Source organism: Podarcis muralis, chromosome 2 (genome assembly GCF_964188315.1).
Source record: "Podarcis muralis chromosome 2, rPodMur119.hap1.1, whole genome shotgun sequence".
In the NCBI taxonomy this organism is placed as follows: Eukaryota; Metazoa; Chordata; class Lepidosauria; order Squamata; family Lacertidae; genus Podarcis; species Podarcis muralis.
This window is the reverse complement of record NC_135656.1, coordinates 23,584,914-23,604,190: the sequence shown is the minus strand read 5'-3', so window position 1 is coordinate 23,604,190 and position 19,277 is coordinate 23,584,914. Positions and strand designations below refer to the sequence as shown.

The following is a 19,277-nucleotide window of genomic DNA, read 5'->3' as shown; positions in this document are numbered from 1 at the left end:
AATCAGGCGACATTATGGAACGGCCTGCTGGATCAGCATCTATCTCTTGAGGATAGCACAGGATAGCACAGAGTTAGTTCACACATTTACCATCTAGAAGTATCATTAGCACAAGCTAATGTTGGGGCTATGCGTGGTTCCTTCAGCACACAGGCTACATGTGTTGGTTGACTGCATGGTGCTGTCAGTTCAGATTCCTGTGATCCTATTTTGTTAGGAAAGGGAGAGATTGAAAGATCACCTGAATTGTAGCATTATTTCAGTTGGGCGTATGCTGCATGCTCAAATTAGCCCCTACAACTGTGGCTGCTTCATATCAGAAAAGGGATATTTGTTGGTATTCCATTCCATTTCTTGAGTACAAATTGTGCCCCTTTTATATGAGGTCATAGCTGGCTTTACTCAGATAGGTAGTCTTGGTCTACATCAGGGGTCAGCAACCTTTCTCAGCCGTGGGCTGGTCCACCCGTCCCTCAGACCATGTGGTGGGCCGGACTATATTTTTTGGGGGGAAATGAACGAATTCCTATTTCCCACAAATAACCTAGAGATGCATTTTAAATAAAAGCACACATTCGACTCATGTAAAAACACACTGATTCCTGGACCGTCCACGGGCCAAATTGAGAATGTGATTGGGCTGCATCCGGCCTCTGGGCTTTAGGTTGCCTACCCCTGGTCTACATGATGGGGAGGGGAGGGACAAGGGCAGAAGGGATAAAACAAATAAGCTGTAAATTTGCAACAAAACTAATAAAACCATCAAACTTGTCTTGCACTTCTGACTTAGCTGGTTCTGACCATAGATCTCCTCTCTTTCATGTTTCATTAGTCAGAGGCACTTCTGCCAGTTTCAGCCAAAAAAGAGTAGGGGAAAACCCTTGAGATTCTGAGTCATAAACTCTGTCTAAACACTGCCAGCTATGTATGTGGTGCAAACAAGTGCATCTAGTCTTAAGTGCAAAACAGAATTAGTAGAATTAACACGACTTTAACAGCTATTTTATGTTTTATAGAATAGAATAGAATAGAATAGAATAGAATAGAATAGAATAGATTCTTTATTGTCATTACACAAGTGCAACATTGCACAAGTGCAACGAAATTGGATGCCATCCCTTAAAAACAACAAAAACAAAACAACAACAACAACCAAACAAACCACATTCCAGCCACACCCACACCAACACCCATCAAACTCCCAGGTCACACTATCGAGTTACAGCATTCAAAAAGGCCACAGCTCTTGGATAGAAACTGTTTTTCAGTCTATTTGTCCTTGACTTGATGTTTCTATATCTCCTGCCAGAAGGCAGTAGTGCAAACAGACTGTGTCCCGGGTGAGATGAATCCTGCAGGATGTTGTTTGCTTTCCTAAGACAACGGGAACCGTACAGTTCTTCCAAAGATGGGAGAGGATGACCAATAATCCTTTGGGCTGTGGTTATGACCTTCTGGAGCACCTTCCTCTCCCTAGCTGTACAACTGGAGAACCAAGCACAAATACAGTATGTAAGAATGCTCTCTATGGAGCCTCGGTAGAAGGACACCAGCAGTCTCTCACTCAGATTGTTCTTCTTCAAAAGTCTGAGGAAATAAATTCTCTGCTGGGCCTTCTTCACCAGAGCAGTGGTATTTGCGCTCCAAGTCATGCCCTGATCGATAGTTACTCCCAAAAACCTGAATTCCGCCACCCTCTCCACCCGTTCCCCGTTGATATACAAGGGCTGAATGTCCGCCTTTTTTTTCCTGTAATCCACCACCAATTTATCCCTAGCATCTGGTATCTGAAGGTACATAACTTCTAAAATATGGAGGCTCCTTTAGCTTTTATGACCAGTGGCTGTTGACAAACTTTAATCCTCCACCACCACACCTTGCAGCAGTGATTTCCACAAGTTGATTGTGTGTTGTATGACTAAATGTGTACAGAACTGTGAGGCTGCTTTTGTTTTCTTTTGTGTCCTCATCAGCTTGTAGCTGATGTGTGGAGCTACATCACAACCCAGCTTTGTTTGTTACTTTTTGGAGGCATTAGCAACTAGTGAGTCATCATAATTTTATCTGTTTCAGACGTAAATCCATAGTGGCTACTGCTCTAAACGTGTGGAATCAGAACTCCCCAAGAACATCTTAGGCCACATTCATATGTCATGATAAGCCAGGGTTGCTGGCTTGATGTGCACTCCTCCCTTGCTGTGAGTCAGAGAAACAAACCAGGAAGCCACAGTTAGGCTTGGGTTCCTGTTATGTCTGGACCCATGGTTGTCACTTTTTCTACCTAACTTTTTTCTACCTGTGTTGGCATATGAGTCCTGTCTTCTTAAGAAACAAGCCACGCCCTCGGGATGGGTTGTAATGGGAAGCCAAGTTCAATTGTGGCTTCCTGGTTTGTTTCACCTTCTCATGCCAGGCGAGAAATTCAGCAGGAGTGATTAGGCAGCATGCACAATAATTCTGCAGCTCTAGCTCACTGTCATGTGCAAATGTGGCCTATGCGTTGCATGTTTTGTAATCAGGGCCTTCTGTAGTTTTAAATCTCATTGTCTTGAATTAATAAGCTTTGCTGTGTTTTTCTAAAGGCACAATTTCATTCAGAGGCAAATGATTTCTTTGTCAAAAGGTTTATTCCATCCTGATGCCTGTGCCTCACTAGCATTGATCCCAAGATGGACAGGTGCTATCTGTAGCTTAGGATAAAGGTAACATAGCGTGCTACTGTTATATTGTGTCAGCATTGCAATACCAATGGTGTTTTCATGTTTCAGGCCAGTCATAACACAGCACTAATGTCGCCTTCCTATCATGTTGATAAGCAATCTGTTTCCTAAACCCTATTTTTTCATGTATCAACTTCATTTGCTATTAAAGTGTAACTTAGCAGTAGTGCAGCACAATCCTTTCCATTTGGCTTTTGGTTTCATTCAGACTCCCAGTATAAGAGTAATTAAGGATTGCAACCTTACTCTCCAAAGTGGCTCTTCACACCCTTTAGCTTTGTGTCATGTGCATAATTGCAAGCTAATATTAAATGCTATATGGTTGAATCTGTGTGATTTTTGCACAGTACAGTGGTGCCTCGCAAGACGAAATTAATCCGTTCCGCGAGTCTTTTTGTCTTGCAGTTTTTTCGTCTTGCGAAGCACGGCTATTAGCGGCTTAGCGGCTATTAGCGGCTTAGCGGCTTTAAGAAAAAGGAAACAAACTCGCAAGAACTCGCAAGACGTTTCGTCTTGCGAAGCAAGCCCATAGGGAAATTCGTCTTGCGGAACGACTCAAAACACGGAAAACCCTTTCGTCTAGCGAGTTTTTCGTCTTGCGAGGCATTCGTCTTGCAGGGCACCACTGTATTTTGTTCCATACATGCTCACTTTATGTATTCGGCCTACTGACTAATATCTGGCTGTGTAAATAAGGTTTAAAATAATTTATTTCTTTTTACTGTAATAGATCATAGTCTCATAATAGTACAGGAAGGGGGGGGACATAACTTGAAACATAGGCCTAGTTGTGTGTTTTAAAAGTACTGTTGAAATGTTCCAGCCACTGTTTTGGAATATAAACATCATTCTTCTAAAGAGGCTAGATGAGCGTTTCCTCCGAATATTGGTATTAAAAACTTACTGCCATTCACAAAGCTTTAATATAGTGCTCATCTGACAGACATTCTTCCTTTTCATTTGTTTTCATTCAGCATTGTCACTAACTCCGGTGGGAAAATGAGCAGGAAATATTTGATAAACAAAAGTGTTTTGAGATGGTTTCTGTATAACACATAGTAAAATAAATCGGCCCTGCTACAAAGGATGCTGCCAAAGTGATTCACTTTGTTTTGAATTTAACTGCAGTGATTCCTCAGATGATAGTTATATGACAAATGGACCTGTTAAGTGGCGGAATTTGCAAGGAAGTGGACATAAAATAAATATAGCAAATAATTAATTTTCAAAACTACACCCCCCAAGTCTTCAGATCACTCTTATCACTCATTCTTCTGTTTACCTTCCTCCCCCTTCTTCAAAATGGTCTGTGTTTCTTTCTGAACTATCCAGAAAGGAAAAAACTCATTTGCAGAGTGCCCCGTTTTCAAAGAGTTTAGGCTGCAGTCCTGTGCAACTGAAAGTGATATAACAGCTTGAGAGCCAGTGTGGTGTGGTGGTTAAGAGCGGTAGTCTCGTAATCTGGTGAACCGGGTTCGCTTCCCAGCTCCTCCACATGCAGCTGCTGGGTGACCTTGGGCCAGTCACACTTCTTTGAAGTCTCTCAGCCCCACTCACCTCACAGAGTGTTTGTTGTGGGGGAGGAAGGGAAAGGAGAATGTTAGCCACTTTGAGACTCCTTAAAGGGAGTGAAAGGCGGGATATCAAATCCAAACTCTTCCTCTTCTTCTTGACAGTACTGTACTGTAGTTGTTGCTGCAAGGAGTAAAGGCAAAATACAATAGGGCATTCAAAATTCTCCAGGCGCATTTTGCACCTGGCCATTGGCCACTTGCAACCAAGTGAGGGTGCCAGGATGGCGCCTGATGTCTCCACCACCTGAAGGTGCATGCTTGGGGATCTTTGGATCTTGACTGTTTTCACAAGCTAGCAACACATCCTGTAGAATTCGACCTGTTATATTGTATCTGCGCAATCAGAATGAATTGAAGGAACCAAAGTGTCGTATTGAAAAATGTGACTTTTGAGCTGACTGCCCCCAAAATAGCAATTTGGCATTTCTTTGGTGACTATAACCCTGGTTTAAGGAGCCATTAGGCACCCAGCTTATGTATCCAAGTTTCTAACACTGCAATGGGAGGCATTCAGCTCTGTGCTCTCAAGCATTTCATTTTGTCTGATTGAATCACATCCCTGTGTGCTTTTCTGGAGTTCTCCAGACCCCTCAGAGCTGATTTGGGGGACATCCTGTTTCACTAGCCGGACTTGTGCTGGTTCCTGCTAGCACATCTACATCTGGCCCTTTGCAGGTAAAGCATATAGGTATATTCTGACTTGTTTTAAAGTCTCGTGATAACCTAACTGGGTAAGCGCTTAATCTTGGTTTGTGCGTCTTGGCTTGGCCTAGCAGTTTTCAGACTTTTACCATTTCCTCATTGCCATGGCTGCCACGAACGACAAACACTCCCCTGTAGCCGTGCACATTTATTTATTTTTTGAGACTGAGAAGGTATCTATCAGGGACATTTTTCTACCACTACATAGCTCATTGAGAAAACATCAAAAGGTTCCACCAGGGGACGGACGGACACAGTCTTCAGATCACTGTATAGCAGGGCATGGTTCCACTGCCCATTGCAGCACGAATATTAGCAAATTGCTCAAGGAATGGCATTTAAGGCATGTTGCTGGCCCCATTCCTGCATGTGTCCCCTCAACTAAGTAGGGCTGGGGGGAGATCTTGTATGCTACAAATGCCTTGTGTTGTTGTTTTTAAATGGAGAGACAGGATAGAAATATTATAATTAATAAATCGTCTGTGCCACACATTGCAATTCTGATGCCTGCTTTTGTATCTGTGCCTTGGACCCCGAGGCAGAGGGTGGTTGTGTTGACTCGAGACAGACGAATTTCCTCCCCTTGTACTAGATGCTGGGATCTATATGCTCAATCCAGTGAACTGTCACCTTACACAACACCTTGTGGAGCCCAGTTGATGTCTCATGACAGTGTGGTGGGGATTACAGAACTCCACAATCATTTCTGGCCCCTCCTCATGCCTTTGTGTTCTACTGAAAGGCTGTTCATGATGATCAGGGGATCTTCCAGGCCCGCAAGCTAGGTCTACTGGTTGGGAATGGGCAAGAAGGGAGAAACGCTTCTGCTTGCACAGCTGGCTCTGTGGATCCCAGCCTTTGTGCTTTAGTGTGTTCCTGCATGTGTCAGACTCTGGATTTACATTATAAAATTAAATTATTCCAATATTTTGCTTGGCTTTCACTGCCTGCTCTTTTCGGCTCAAATGGCTCTCGGTGCCTTTGAGCTTAATGGCCTAATTAAAACACAGCAATCATAAATGTCTCTTGTTTACCTTTCATAAACACTGAAGCACAGCATGAATTTCGTTTCCCTAGCCTAAGCCAGTTTATCATACGAAGATACACACACACATGGAACTACTACGACTAGTCATATTTATATAGTGACGGTGTTAGGCACTGGAAATAATCAACTTGTGTATCTTTTTTGCAGTGTGTGCATGAGTGTGGAATGCAATTTTTTGAAAGTCTGTGATGTTGCTTAAAACTTTTGGGGGTGGGGAACCTATATTTTACCTTGATTTTGAGGATGTCAGAAACGGAACAGAACTCAGCTTGTTCTGCCCTGGATGCAACCCTTTATCGTTTTCCACTATGGAAATATGACTGCTATTCCGGGAGTGTCAAGAAATGGAGGTGGTGGACATGTAAATTTGCGAAGGATTTCATTCATATAATGAATGGGAAAAAAAGTTTAAAAAGACTTTTAATAAAAATACCAGAAACCTTCTTGTTAGGAATATTAGGAATGGAGGACCCCACAGACCAAAAGAATTTATTTCTCTACGCAGCTACGGCAGCCCGAATGGTATATGCTGAGAAATGGAAATAGAGAACAATGTCAACAAAGGAGGATTAGCAGATGAAATTAATGGAATATGTAGAACTAGCAAATTTAACTAGTAGAATAAGAGATCAGGAAGACAGAGTATTTAAGGAAGAATGAAGAGTGTTTGCAGAATATCTGAAAGCTATGTTCACAGGTTAAAATGTTAGCAGGGTTAATGCAAGTTCAGCAGTTTAAAGTATTGAAGATTAAGTATTGAATAAATAAAGTATTGAAGGGGTAAGGGAGAAATATGAATATATGGGGAAATTAGAATATTCAGTCTTAATGGATAAATAAATGGAATCATAGAAGGGGGGAGGGAAGTCAGTTTTTGAATGTAAGGCTATATTTAATGGGAAATTATAAATGAAATTGAAAAAAAGAAATATGTTATTCTATCTCCAGGTTTGTTGTTTCCAAAGAATAGTAAATACTTGACATGATTGGCCTTTATTAACTATACTTGAAAATATGTAATAGGGCACCTGGAGTGCTTTTGAAGCAGAGCTGGTGAGATATAAACTCCAAAATAAATAATAAATATAATTTACAACTAATGAATACACTTAATCATTTCCATTTCTTGCATAGTTTTTAGCTATTCAAGGCAAGCAAAGCAGCTGGTTTGAAGCTTCATAGTTAAATCATCATTAATCCTTTGGGTAGCTTTGCATTAAATGTTTAGAGCTATCCAATATCTGTAAAGTTTATTTGATTCTAGCAATACACAAGCCAATTCTATTCTATTTCAGCCACTCTTGTTAGCTCGGAAATTTCATCTCATCTTATAAGGCCATGGGCATGTGCCCTGGGGGGTGACAGCCATAATTAATTTTGCTTTCAGGGAAACTATTTTAAAATGCATTCCTTCTAGGAGTAACTTAATGCCTAATACCCTACAAGTAGTTTATATTAGGGCAATAAATTACTATAATCCCCAAACTTTCTCCAGGTTTTTCCCCTGATGAGACTCAAATGTGGCTTATGGATAAAAAACAAGAATTGCTAAAAAAAACACCATAGAAAATTTCAGTCATTAAGAAACAACTAAACATTAATAAAATTAAAACTATATAAACTATATTAAACTATATAATATTATATATATTAAACTATATTAAAACAGATATAAAATCTGTTTAAAACATACACATATAGTGGTACCTCAGGTTAAGAAATTAATTTGTTCTGGGGGTCCGTTCTTGACCTGAAACTGTTCTTAACCTGAAGCACCACTTTAGCTAATGGGCCCTCCCACTGCCGCCGCGCAATTTCTGAAGCAAAGCTCTTAACCTGAGGTACTATTTTATAGGTTAGCGGAGTCTGTAACCTGAAGCGTCTGTAACTCGAGGTACCACTGTAATTGCAATAAAAACAGTATGGAACTAACCCTTTCATTAAAAGCACCCTTGACCTCAGGATTCCAGAATTTATAGCTGCCGGTTCTGAGGGAAGACAGGCAAGGACCCACAGCACAGGTGGGGCTCGCCAGCTTGGGGAGTAGGTGTGTGATTCCTCAGCTGGAGTAGACTCAGGTGAGGTTCAGATGCCTTGTCAATCCCAGAAGCTATAACAGGAAAGTTGTCCTGGCCTGTCCATAGCTCTCTTGACAGATCATTTGGTTGGAGCGACAGTGTGGAAATAAAGGCTGAGATTGCCCCAACTACTGTGCCCGGGGTCTCCAATGTGGTGCGCCCAGCCCCCACTCACAGTACTCCTATGCTGTGAAATTTGGGGTTTTTGCGAGGGGGAAGACAAACACCTCCCTTGTTGAAAAAAATCCCTGTGGTGATGTTTGGCTGGGTGCTGTTTCACTCCATGCTCCTTACTTCCATTTTGTTTCCATCAGCCCAAAGGAAAGGCTACCTTTTCCCACAAGATTTATGGACCTCTCTGCCCTCCCCACTTGACTACGCCCATGGGTAGAGGAGATGGGGAGGAAATGAAGCAACGGGCAGCCTTTCATGTGAACAACTTCAAATCCTTACGCAGTTTGGAGTGAGGTGTGGCTTATTTTTATTTTTGGACTGCTGTTTTGTGCAAACATGGTAGATCGCAAAAGGTGTATGTGTACATGTGAACAAATACCCATGGCTTGGAGCAACCACCCACCCACCCACCCACCCACCCATACACATGGCTGCTGTTTTGGGCAAAGCTCGTAGATTGAGAAACATTTATTTTAAAAAGATGAACTAAAGGCGTGCGCTTACAGGTAAACAGATGCCAGCGTGCATGCCCATAATGATCTCAGGCAAGGCCAGCTCATCCTTTGAGAAAAATAAGTGGCTCATGTAAATGTAAACTAAGCTTTTATGATAAAGAAAACTAACAAATAATACAATGAGAGAAACTAAATACAGCTAAATACAACTAAATACTAAATACAGCAACATGAGAGAAGAAACAAGAGACAGTTGGTCCTTCTTAACTGACATTCTTAACTGAACAGAACTGAACACACACTGAAGGGAGGGGCTGATTCCGGAGCAAAGCACACAAGCCCCGCCCACCAGACACCAAGCACTCTACTATTCAAATTAGGCCCCAGTGTTTTTCTTACAGCAGCACCCTCATGGGTGCCTCCTTTCATGCCCCCACCTCTGCTAGAGAAGCAGTGCCAGCATAGGTGCTGATTTCCTGCAAGATCTTGCGAGATCTCATCAAAGTCTTGCAAGATGTCAAGGAGAGCAAAAGATCTCCTGAGATTTGGGTGAGATCTTGCAAGCTCTCTCAGGGCATCGGCACCAAAGCCAGCACTTCTGTGCTGGTACAACAACCCCTCCAAGTGTCCCTATTTTCCAGGGACACCCGTGATTTAGAGAAGCTGTCCCAGTTTCTGATTTCATCCTGGAATGTCCTGCTTTTCCTTAGGATGTTCTTATTTTCACTGGATAAATTTTGGAGGGTATGGAATTATCTGACCTCCGAGCCATCTGAAGGCAATCTTGTATAGGGAAGGTTTTTTAAAAAAATGTTTAATGTTTTGTTATGTTTTTATATATGCTGGAAGCTGCCCAGAGTGGCTGGGGTGATCCAGTAAGATGTGTGGGGTATAAATAGTAAAATATCATTATGGAATGGGACATCCCTATTTTCATCGGAGAAATGTTGAAGGGTATGTGGATCTCCCTCTTTGGGGATGTTTACAGCTGTTCCCTCTGAGATCCTGAATTTAATCAGTTGCTTCCTGTTTGCTGTTCACCTTATTGTGTGTTATGGATCCTGGTTTCAATTGCTATTTACTTTTTTATTGTGCCTTTATGAATACTGTTAGTCGTCTTCTTGTAGCTCTTTTTAAAAACCGTATGGGTGGTATACATGTGTTTTAATTAATGTAATGATTCATGAGTATTGGCTTTGGAGCTGTAGTCACGCGTGGAGGTGTATGGAAATCTGCAGTGTGAATATGGTAGAGAATATACCTCCTACATTTTATGCTACTAGTGTGTCCAGTGTGTGAGAGAAAAGAATGAGAGAGCGAGAGCATGCACTAATATAGCAGGATGCGATCTGTAAGTGTGTGTGTGTGTGTGTGTGTGTGTGTGTGTGTGACAGCTTAAATGAATAAATGTTTTCATAAGATGAGGTAAGATCCCTTTCATCTATCATAATGGGACATACAAATAAATAAAGGTTTATTTGCCAAAAGTCTCCCCATATAGAGATGCATTTTATTTCTCCTAGAAACTTGGTCTTTAATGCAGTGCTTTCATTTTTAATGAATGCTAAAGTTGCTTTTTTGCTGCAAATAGGATGCTGTGCAACAGGCTTTCTAAATAGGCAGCATAGGGAAATTTAGAATTGGCTCCAGGTGACCAGGTAGAAAGATTTCCAGTGGACGGCTAATGGCAGAAAACCAGCCAGCCCGCAGGAACAGCCTTTCTGTTGTAATTAGGAAAACTGAACAGTGCTATATCTGCATTGGTCCTCAGTGCAGTTGACTTGCAAGGGACAGCATAATTTCAGTACTTAATTAAACACAGAAGCCATTGATTCAGTCCTTGAATGGTTTTGCTGGCAGAGTCAGAAAAGATGGCATTTTTCTTTACTGACATCACTTTGTAATCTTTTCTGTGCTACTGCAAATCACAAATAATGAAATTGATTGCACATGGCTAATCAGCACTCTCTATTTCCCCCCTCTCTCCTTTTTGGCAAATGGAGTTAGCACTAAAATTATTCCTTTTAGATTAATTAAATCACACCAGAAATCCTACTTTTCCAAGTTCAGAGCCATTTGTTTTGAATTTTAATATTTCCAATAATTTTTGCTGGGGGTGTGTGCTTGTAAATATGTGAGAAATATGCAAGTCAGGCTTTAAAAAACCCAATATACTATTTTTTAATATAAAGAATATACTATGAAGCAATTTTTATTGTCTCATTTCTTGATTAAATTGGAATTTTTTATGGGAATCTGTATTAAAACCTTCCACTTTTATACACTCTAAGGATTCTCAAACATTTCTTTGGTAAGCCTCCCATAGTTTCAGCATCAAACACTTTCCCCAAACAACAGGGGAACAACTTTGAAATCAGGAGAAGTACATGCCTTCTCCGTTTTCTCATATTCAGCTCAAAGCAGATAATTTGGTTTAAGAATGGACTTAATCCCATTTTGTGTAATATTGTGAATGAGTGAACCAAAGGTTTAGAACTCCCACTGTGCTTATTCACTCATAATTAATAATTTACCCTGGACAAAACATTTGCACAACATTCCATGCCTTCCAATTTCAACATTTTGTTCCCAGCCTCCGTATTTCTATTGACAGTCAATACTGTTATGTAAAATATTAACCAAATGCATCGAGAAGGATAACGATGAGTGTTGGTGTCCAACAACTTCTAGAGGGCATTGCATTGACTACCTCTCTTACAAGCAAACCATGAGTATGTGCTTTCATTTTCTATCTGCCTGGTAGTCCTATCTCTGTGGCTGAGGTGGTGCAATGGCCACAACTAAGGTACTTTAGATATCACACCAAACATAGCTTTACGTGTGTGTTTTTTAAAAAAGCTAAAAACCTTTCAAACCATTAGATTAAAAAATCTGATTTGCTGCCTGATTGCTAACTTGGAATCATCAATTCAGACATGCCAAATCGTAGTGATGGTTTGGTGTGATGGTTCTGTCCTACCTCAGGTTAAGAACTTTGCTTCAGGATGAGAACAGAAATTGCATGGCGGCGGCATGGCAGCAGCGGGAGGCCCCATTAGCTAAAGTGGTGCTTCAGGTTAAGAACAGTTTCAGGTTAAGAACGGACCTCTGGAACGAATTAAATACATAATCAGAGGTACCACTGTACAACTTTTGATAGGAAAATATTTGATAGATCAGCCTTAAAACTTTCTCTGTGGGCATCTTTTTGCAACTAGGCATCGGTGAAAAGTATTATTACAAATGCCATCATTAGTGATCTCTGCTTCTCAATTTGTATTGTATTATTTTATCTTGTAAACCGCCTTGAGTATTGTAAGATAGAAAGACGGTATACAAATTAAAAATGATGATGATGACGACGACTATCTCATTCAATTTGCTATGTCTCCCCTTTTAAATTAAACTCATTTATGTAGGACCTTGATTTGTTTGTTTTCAGCCCAGTCCTATGTGGGTCTGTTAGATCCTGCCACAACCTTCCTCCTCCCTGCTGGGAACTTGAAGGAACTTCCTCTCCTTCTGCCACCCACTACATGGCCATGGAAGTATCAACATGTTGTAGCAGCAATGATTTAAGCCCCGGCAGCAGGGACAGTAATTCAGGATCCAAGACTGCTAGACTTAGTGTTTTCTAATGTTTCTGGGTCTGTAGTCCTGAAAAATTGCAATTATCAGCACTTCTTGTGCTCAGGAGTCTGGTGTAGAACATTAATGGTTGTCAAGATGACCAGGAATGGCTGTTTCCTTGGGCCCTTGGATCCTTAGTAATGAGTTAGAAACTTTTGGAAGCTGCAACACCCACCAGTAATATCAGTCACAGTTAAGGTTGGATATCTTTGGAAATGCTAGTCATGGCATGGAGCTCTTTAAAACAGTGACAGCTATTTTATACAATTAAGCATAATGAAGAATCAGGCCTTTCTTATATCCCTCCCCCCCAAATCTGCTGACTTAATAAAGAAATGACTTAAAACGACGCTGATTATGGCTGACACATGTTACCGCTAAATATGGCTGTCCCTTGCCAGTTTTAGCTTTACTGTTATAGCCTTAGTGATTTAATTTGTGTAGTTTAGAATAGATTTTCGTACTGAAATGTCTCCATGCATGCTGCTGTAGGAGTAAAAGTGTTCCCAATTAGAAATCTGGAGGTGGTATGCCTGGAGAAAGGAAAAACCCAGAATTTGAGATTGAAATAATTCAAGGCTGAACCCTTTCATTTTTTTTAAATTTTTTAAATAAATTTTTATTAATTTTCCAAACACATAATAAAAACAAACAATACACAAAACAAAAACATACAAACATATAAACATGTATAATTTCATAATCTTATTTTCATGCACCTTACTTCCCGGACTTCCCCATACCTCCCCTTTTCTGCATCCTTGTTTTACATTTCTTCAGCAACTCCTCCAATTAACTAATTATTTAATTCACTTTCATTAGATTCTTTTTTTTTTAACTTATTGATTACAGCTGCAATTCTCTATTTCTTAGTTCCTTAACATCTTAACACTCCTCAATTTTACAGCAATTTTTAAGATATATTTTAAATTTCTTCCAGTCTTCTTCCACTGTCTCTTTCCCCTGGTCACGGATTCTGCCGGTCATCTCTGCCAGTCCCATATAGTCAATCACCTTCGTCTGCCATTCTTCCAGAGTGGGTAGTTCTTGTGTCTTCCAATACTTTGCCAGAAGAATTCTTGCTGCTAAGGCTGAACCCTTTCATTTAAGTTGCTGTGTTTGTAATGATGATGGGGAGTCGATTGTTGTTCCGTTTATGTTCTTTTCACAGTGAACTGCTTACTAAGAGTTACAAAACTTTCATTTTGGGGGAGAAAGTTATAAATTTGATAAGTCTTTGAGATATTTATTCATTTAATCATGGTAGTTGTTACTTCTTGCCCTTCTGGTTTCAGGCAGGGGAGCAATTTCTGAAATGTCATTCTCAGACTTTCCCAGTGTGATGGAGATGGAGTCTGTCTGCTAGCACTCTTTGCTGTTACAAAAATCAAAACAAAAAGGGGGGGAAAGTATCTCATTCAGGCAAGGGTTTGAAGCAAAACCTCCATCCTCACATAGCAATTTATTTATTTCAGATTGTTTTTAACCCCCTCATCACCCATCCCACCCAATAAAAATACCTGGGCAAATAAACAGATGTCAAATGTGCCAGTGCTTGGTGTATTTCCAGGGGGAAGGGACAGTGAGAAGGGAACCCCTTCCCCCAAGATCTAATGACGATCTGGAACTAATGGAGTGGGGAGTTAGAACACCCTGGATCTGGGAGGAAATGAATCACCTTGAGAAGCTCTTTTCCCAAAGCCCCACTGTAGCTGCAGTCCTCCTTACTGCTCCCTGAAACTTTTGGCTGCGGTTCAAGGAGATGTATTGGAAAAAATGGAATGTGGAGAAGCCCCATGACATGTGCAGAAGCTTCTTTGGAGTTTGATAAGACACCTCCTGTGAAGCTGAATGTGAAGTAAAGAGGGCAGTTTGCCTCCCAAAGGAGTCGAAGTTTATGCTGGGAGTTGTAATTGGGTGAGAGACTGCTCTCTTTTCAGGAAGCTGTGTGTACCTCTGGTCACAGGAACTATCCCTTTGCTTAGTGCTGCCATACGTTTGGAACTTCCCGAACATATCTGGGATTCATCTGCTTGAAAATAGCGTGTGGGCGGAAAACCCAGGTGTATGGCAACCCATGTCTCGGACGTGTTGTTGGTTGGGGTTTTTTTTTGGAAAATTTACTTTTTTTAAAAAAAAGCTCAATTATTATCTTATTTTTTTGAGATATTGCTCAACAACTTTGGCAAAAAAAGCTCAACAACTTTTGTGTCTAGACTTTTTGAAATGTAGCAACCCTACTTATAGTTAGCCATACAAATGGGTTCAAGTTCCATTGAATTATATCTCTCTCTGTAATACTTACTTTATTTTACTTATTTCAAAAAATTCTTATGCCTCTGAATGAAAAACAACAGCAACCCCAAACTGTTATGAGAATTATAAGGTCTAAGATATAAAATAAATGTACAGGAAAAAAGTCCTGAAACCATTTTGTCTCTCCCAAATTGACCTCAAATGTTTCTCTGCAAGGACAAAGGAAATGGGAAAACCTCTCCATTGTCTCTTTGCTTACGAATCCTGTCTTAAGGGCCTATCTGTGTATGAATACACAGTTAGCCTGTGACCTGGACTCAGGAATTAAGTATTTATCATCACAAAAGAATAGCCAGGCTTTCCAGGTAAACCCATCAACAGGTTTCCTGCCAGACAGGATTTCTGATGTAGACCGCCCCTTCTGTGATGTATGTATGATGTATTGGGGGTGGTGGTGGTCTTGAGCTGGAGGGTGGGAATTTCAAAAGTCTATATAGGAGTTTGCACCCCATTGTTCGGGGTTCCTCCTCCCTCATGCATGTGGTGAGGGCCCTGTTGCAATACTTAATAAACGTCAGACTTACTAGCCGCATTGCTTCTCAATATTCTCTGGTTGGCCTCTGTTATTTTCTCCTACCGATAGAGAACCTACAAAAGGACTCTATATGGGCTCTTGGGTACCCCATAAGGGAAAAGGAGCAGTTTTTTCCCTTATAACAAAACCAACCCTAAAGCACTGTCCTCTTTTATATTGTAACATCACACAGTTGTTATGACAAATTTGTATTCTATCAGTGGTGTAGCAGCTCTTTAGTCACTTCCTTAGTTTGAGGGGCGGTCTTGCTATGGGATTTAAACAAGTGCACTTAATCCGACTGCTTTTATTTTTGGAGAAAAAAACAGTTGCAAGCCCTGATAGCACAACATGTTCCTGATCTAGATGGGGCCCTTCAAGGCTTTCTCCTAGCTAATTTTTAGGCTTGAAAGTTTTGCTTAATGTAGACAGTACCTTTTTGGGGTGGGGGTGGGGAGGGTGGCAAATATAAAAGCCAGGAATGGGGTGGTTTTTATTCTATATCAGAGTTCCACACCAGTTGTTTTTTTCCACCAAAGTGAAAGCAGAGTGGTTAAGCGTTCTTTTTCTAAATGTGACAAATGTCACATGTATTTTGACCCTTGTCCATGGAGTTTCCTTGGCAAGGATACTGGAGTGGCTTGCTGGTTCCTGCTCCAGGTGGAGTTTGACCACACTGTGGGAGGCAGTGGAAGGCAGGAGTGCCTGGCATGCTCTGATCCATGGGGTCACGAAGAGTCGGACACAACTAAATGACTAAACAACAACAGCAACAATTTTGATCCTTAGTTTAATGTTAAATTTTCCATGTTACAAAAAGAATGAGCAACTCTTGCCCTCTAGAGTAGGTGTGGGGAGACTCTGTCCTCCGGGCCTAGCTAGGCCCAGCAAGCATCTTTAGTTGGCCCACAAGCCACAGCCTGCATCACCCCCGACATATGTCAAGTGAGCGCCATCACTTTGAAGTCTACCTGCAAGTCATTTGTTTTGAAACCACTGTCAATGGGGCTTCCAAGGTGATGTGTCTCAGCCACCATCAGCTGATTGGTGTTGAAAGGCATTACCCTTGAAGTCCATTTGTAGGTGGCTTCAATGCAAACATTTTGCAAAGGGATTTCAAAGTCATTGTCTCCTGGTGCCCATCAGTAAGTGGAGACACCACTGTTGAAGTCAGTTTACAAGTGGTTTTATTGAAGCTGCTTGCAAATGAACTTCAAGCATGAGCTCCTTTCAAGTTGTCACCTGGCATTCTAATAGCATCAGGTGATTAACAGTTCAGGTGACCGCTTTTCATATCCATTTTATACACCTGCTCTAGAGCCTGAATTAATTTGTGCTAGAAGAATTCTACCTAAGGGATTGATGTGACTTATTAAAGAAGCTTGATTGGAGTCTGCTGTTTTATTTCATATTTATCTTTCTCTTTTAGTTATGAAAGCAACTATACATTTGAATGCACATTTAATTCACATTATTCCTAGTGAGGTTGGCGGAAAGCCCTTTGCTTTCCAAGCCTCTCTATATTCCTTACTCTGTGAACAAACAACTAGAGCAAACATTGTGATTAGAGTGTTTGGAAAAGAAGAATAAGGAAACTTTAGATCCCTGTAGTTAAGGTTTCTCAGTTGTAGAGATAAGGCATGAGGACCAATCCTAGCTGGTCAATATTGACTTCTCAGGATACAATCCACTATCACACACAGGTCTGGGAAATACAGTGGTACCTTGGGTTAAGTACTTAATTCGTTCCAGAGGTCCATTCTTAACCTGAAACTGTTCTTAACCTGAAGCACCACTTTAGCTAATGGGGCCTCCTGCTGCTGCTGCTGCTGCTGCTGCTGCCGCGCCGCCGGAGCACAATTTCTGTTCTCATCCTGAAGCAAAGTTCTTAACCCGAGGTACTATTTCTGGGTTAGCGGAGTATGTAACCTGAAGCGTATGTAACCTGAAGCGTATGTAACCCTAGGTACCACTGTATACCTTGGTGAATTACTTTGTGGCGTTTTTTGTTTTTTAAAATAAATGTTCCCTTGGAGTGTTTCAACTTTGCTGTTCCTCCATGGGTATGCATTTGTACATCTGAGTCGGGCAGCTGTTACTACATACATGCAAACTTGTGTGTGTGTGTGTGTGTATGCTGTTTTACAATTGTGAAGTTACTTATGAAGGAAATCAAACACAACCATCACATTCTTCCTCTGCAGCTGTTGTTTGGTGTAGATGCATGACAATTTCATTTCTGGCAGTTTCTGTGTGGCAGATAGTCCATACACTGCTGAAGAACAAGTTTGTCCTTCTGAGAACTGTGTAGTTCCCGTGATTCATGCATACTGCTGCTGCTGAAACTTGAAGGCTTACGGAGTGTTGGAAGGGGTTAAGGAATAAGCTTTTGGAATGTACTGTTTTGGTTAGGAATGCTCTTAGACATCTTGACCCTCATTACCTTTATGCATTTGGGGGAGGTGGGGAACTCTACCTTCTTGTATGGCTTGTACAACCCTAAATTAATGCTTGACAAACACTCAAAGATTTAACCACGGCATATGTTATCCAGCAAGCTAATTATCTCTTTTGGGGAGCAAAGCCTTCTCTCCTTGCTGATTTGATTAACCAGCCGCAGCAGCAGCTGGCAGATCTGAATAGCCGAGTTGCAGTCAAGAAAGGTCAGAAGCGTAAACAATTCTCATGCTCAAAATGTTTTATTACTGAAAGGCTGTAGAACTGCTCGTGAAAGGGCAGAGTAGCAATTCACTGCTACAAAAATACTGGGAGTAGCCTGAAGTCTGAAAAGTTGTACCTGATGGGTGTTAAGAAATGCCCACTGTTTTTAGCTCGGAAGAAAGTTCAAAGCACAAAGCCTGCAGTATCATTCAGTGCAGCAAAACACCTACATTGCAACGACACAGAAAATTAAAAAGGAGATAAACAAAAACGAAATAGTGATAAATGAAAGAGTTAGTAGCCTTGGTGTGACCTTCTGTCAAATCTGACCCTAAGTGGTTCCCCTATCCAACAGTAGCTTCTCCTCTTCCCCTGTTTGAAGTAGGGATCAGGAACGAAGACTGTGCAGGGCTCAGATCTTTCGAAATCATTTTGGGAAGAAGATACAGTGGAACCTCAGGTTGAGGACGTAATCTATGACGAAGGCACGTCTGCAACCCACAGAGTTCGCATCCTGAGGAGCCGGCGCTTCTGCACATTCACAAAGTACAATTTAGCGCTTCTGTGCACGAGCAAGTGGCAAAACCCGGAAGTAACCCATTCCGGTACTTCCGGGTTTCCCGCGGTCCGCAATCCAAAAACATGTAACCTGAAGCATCCGTAACATGAGGTATGACTGTATAAGGCATGGAAGGGAGAGGGAGACCTGGGGAGCAAAGAGAGTAATGGGGAAAGGCCAATGGACTTCTTGCACTTTATCCCCTATTATAGTGGCCCATTGGCAAAGCCAGGGGCCAAAGGTGATGGTGGAGATTTATAAATTTTCATTCAGGGCTGTTATGAGTTTAACATCTAGTTCAAACTGTTGAGGTTGCGTATGGCTCCGGCGTTTCTGAAAGTTTGAAACCTCTACTAATAACAGTTAGGCTGGCCAAGAAGGCAATTACATCGTGCTTGGCCTGTCCTGAAGAAAAACGCTGCATTGTATTCCCTATTCCCATGCTTCCTTCTTCCTAGCAATAAGTCTGTCATTTTCATGCGGAAAATATTTTGAAAGTGCAGCTTCCAAACCGACTGGAACAATGATTCAGCTGTGTCCAAAGGCTGCCTACACAGGAAGCCCTTCTTTCATCACCCCTACACTGGGTGGCAATGGCAAAACGTTCCCCTTGCTGTGTGTGAATCTCATCTGCTATGTGAGGACGCAAGTATTTAACTCCGGGTGAAAATTAAAGTCCATCTCAAAAAGTTTACACTGGGTTACAAACTATATTTATCTGGTTTTCTTTTCTCATCTTAAGTATTCTGTAAGGCAAAAGGATGATGACTTTACCAAGAATGCCAACTGGAATTCAAAGCGAACTGATACAAAACATAGGAAAACAGAAAGCTGTGTTATAACCAA

The 19,277-nt window shown here is 41.2% G+C and overlaps 1 protein-coding gene across 2 annotated transcripts in view; it reads left to right on the top strand.

Moving 5' to 3' along the window:
* Window positions 1–8,103: 8,103 nt before the first annotated feature.
* The window catches only part of PRKCA (protein kinase C alpha), a 139,382-nt gene continuing 128,208 nt past the window's right edge, over window positions 8,104–19,277 (top strand). For both annotated transcript variants that reach the window (XM_077924028.1, XM_077924026.1), the window contains exon 1: window positions 8,104–8,122. The gene's annotated coding sequence lies outside the window, so the exon portion shown is untranslated. The remainder of the gene's footprint in view (window positions 8,123–19,277) is intronic.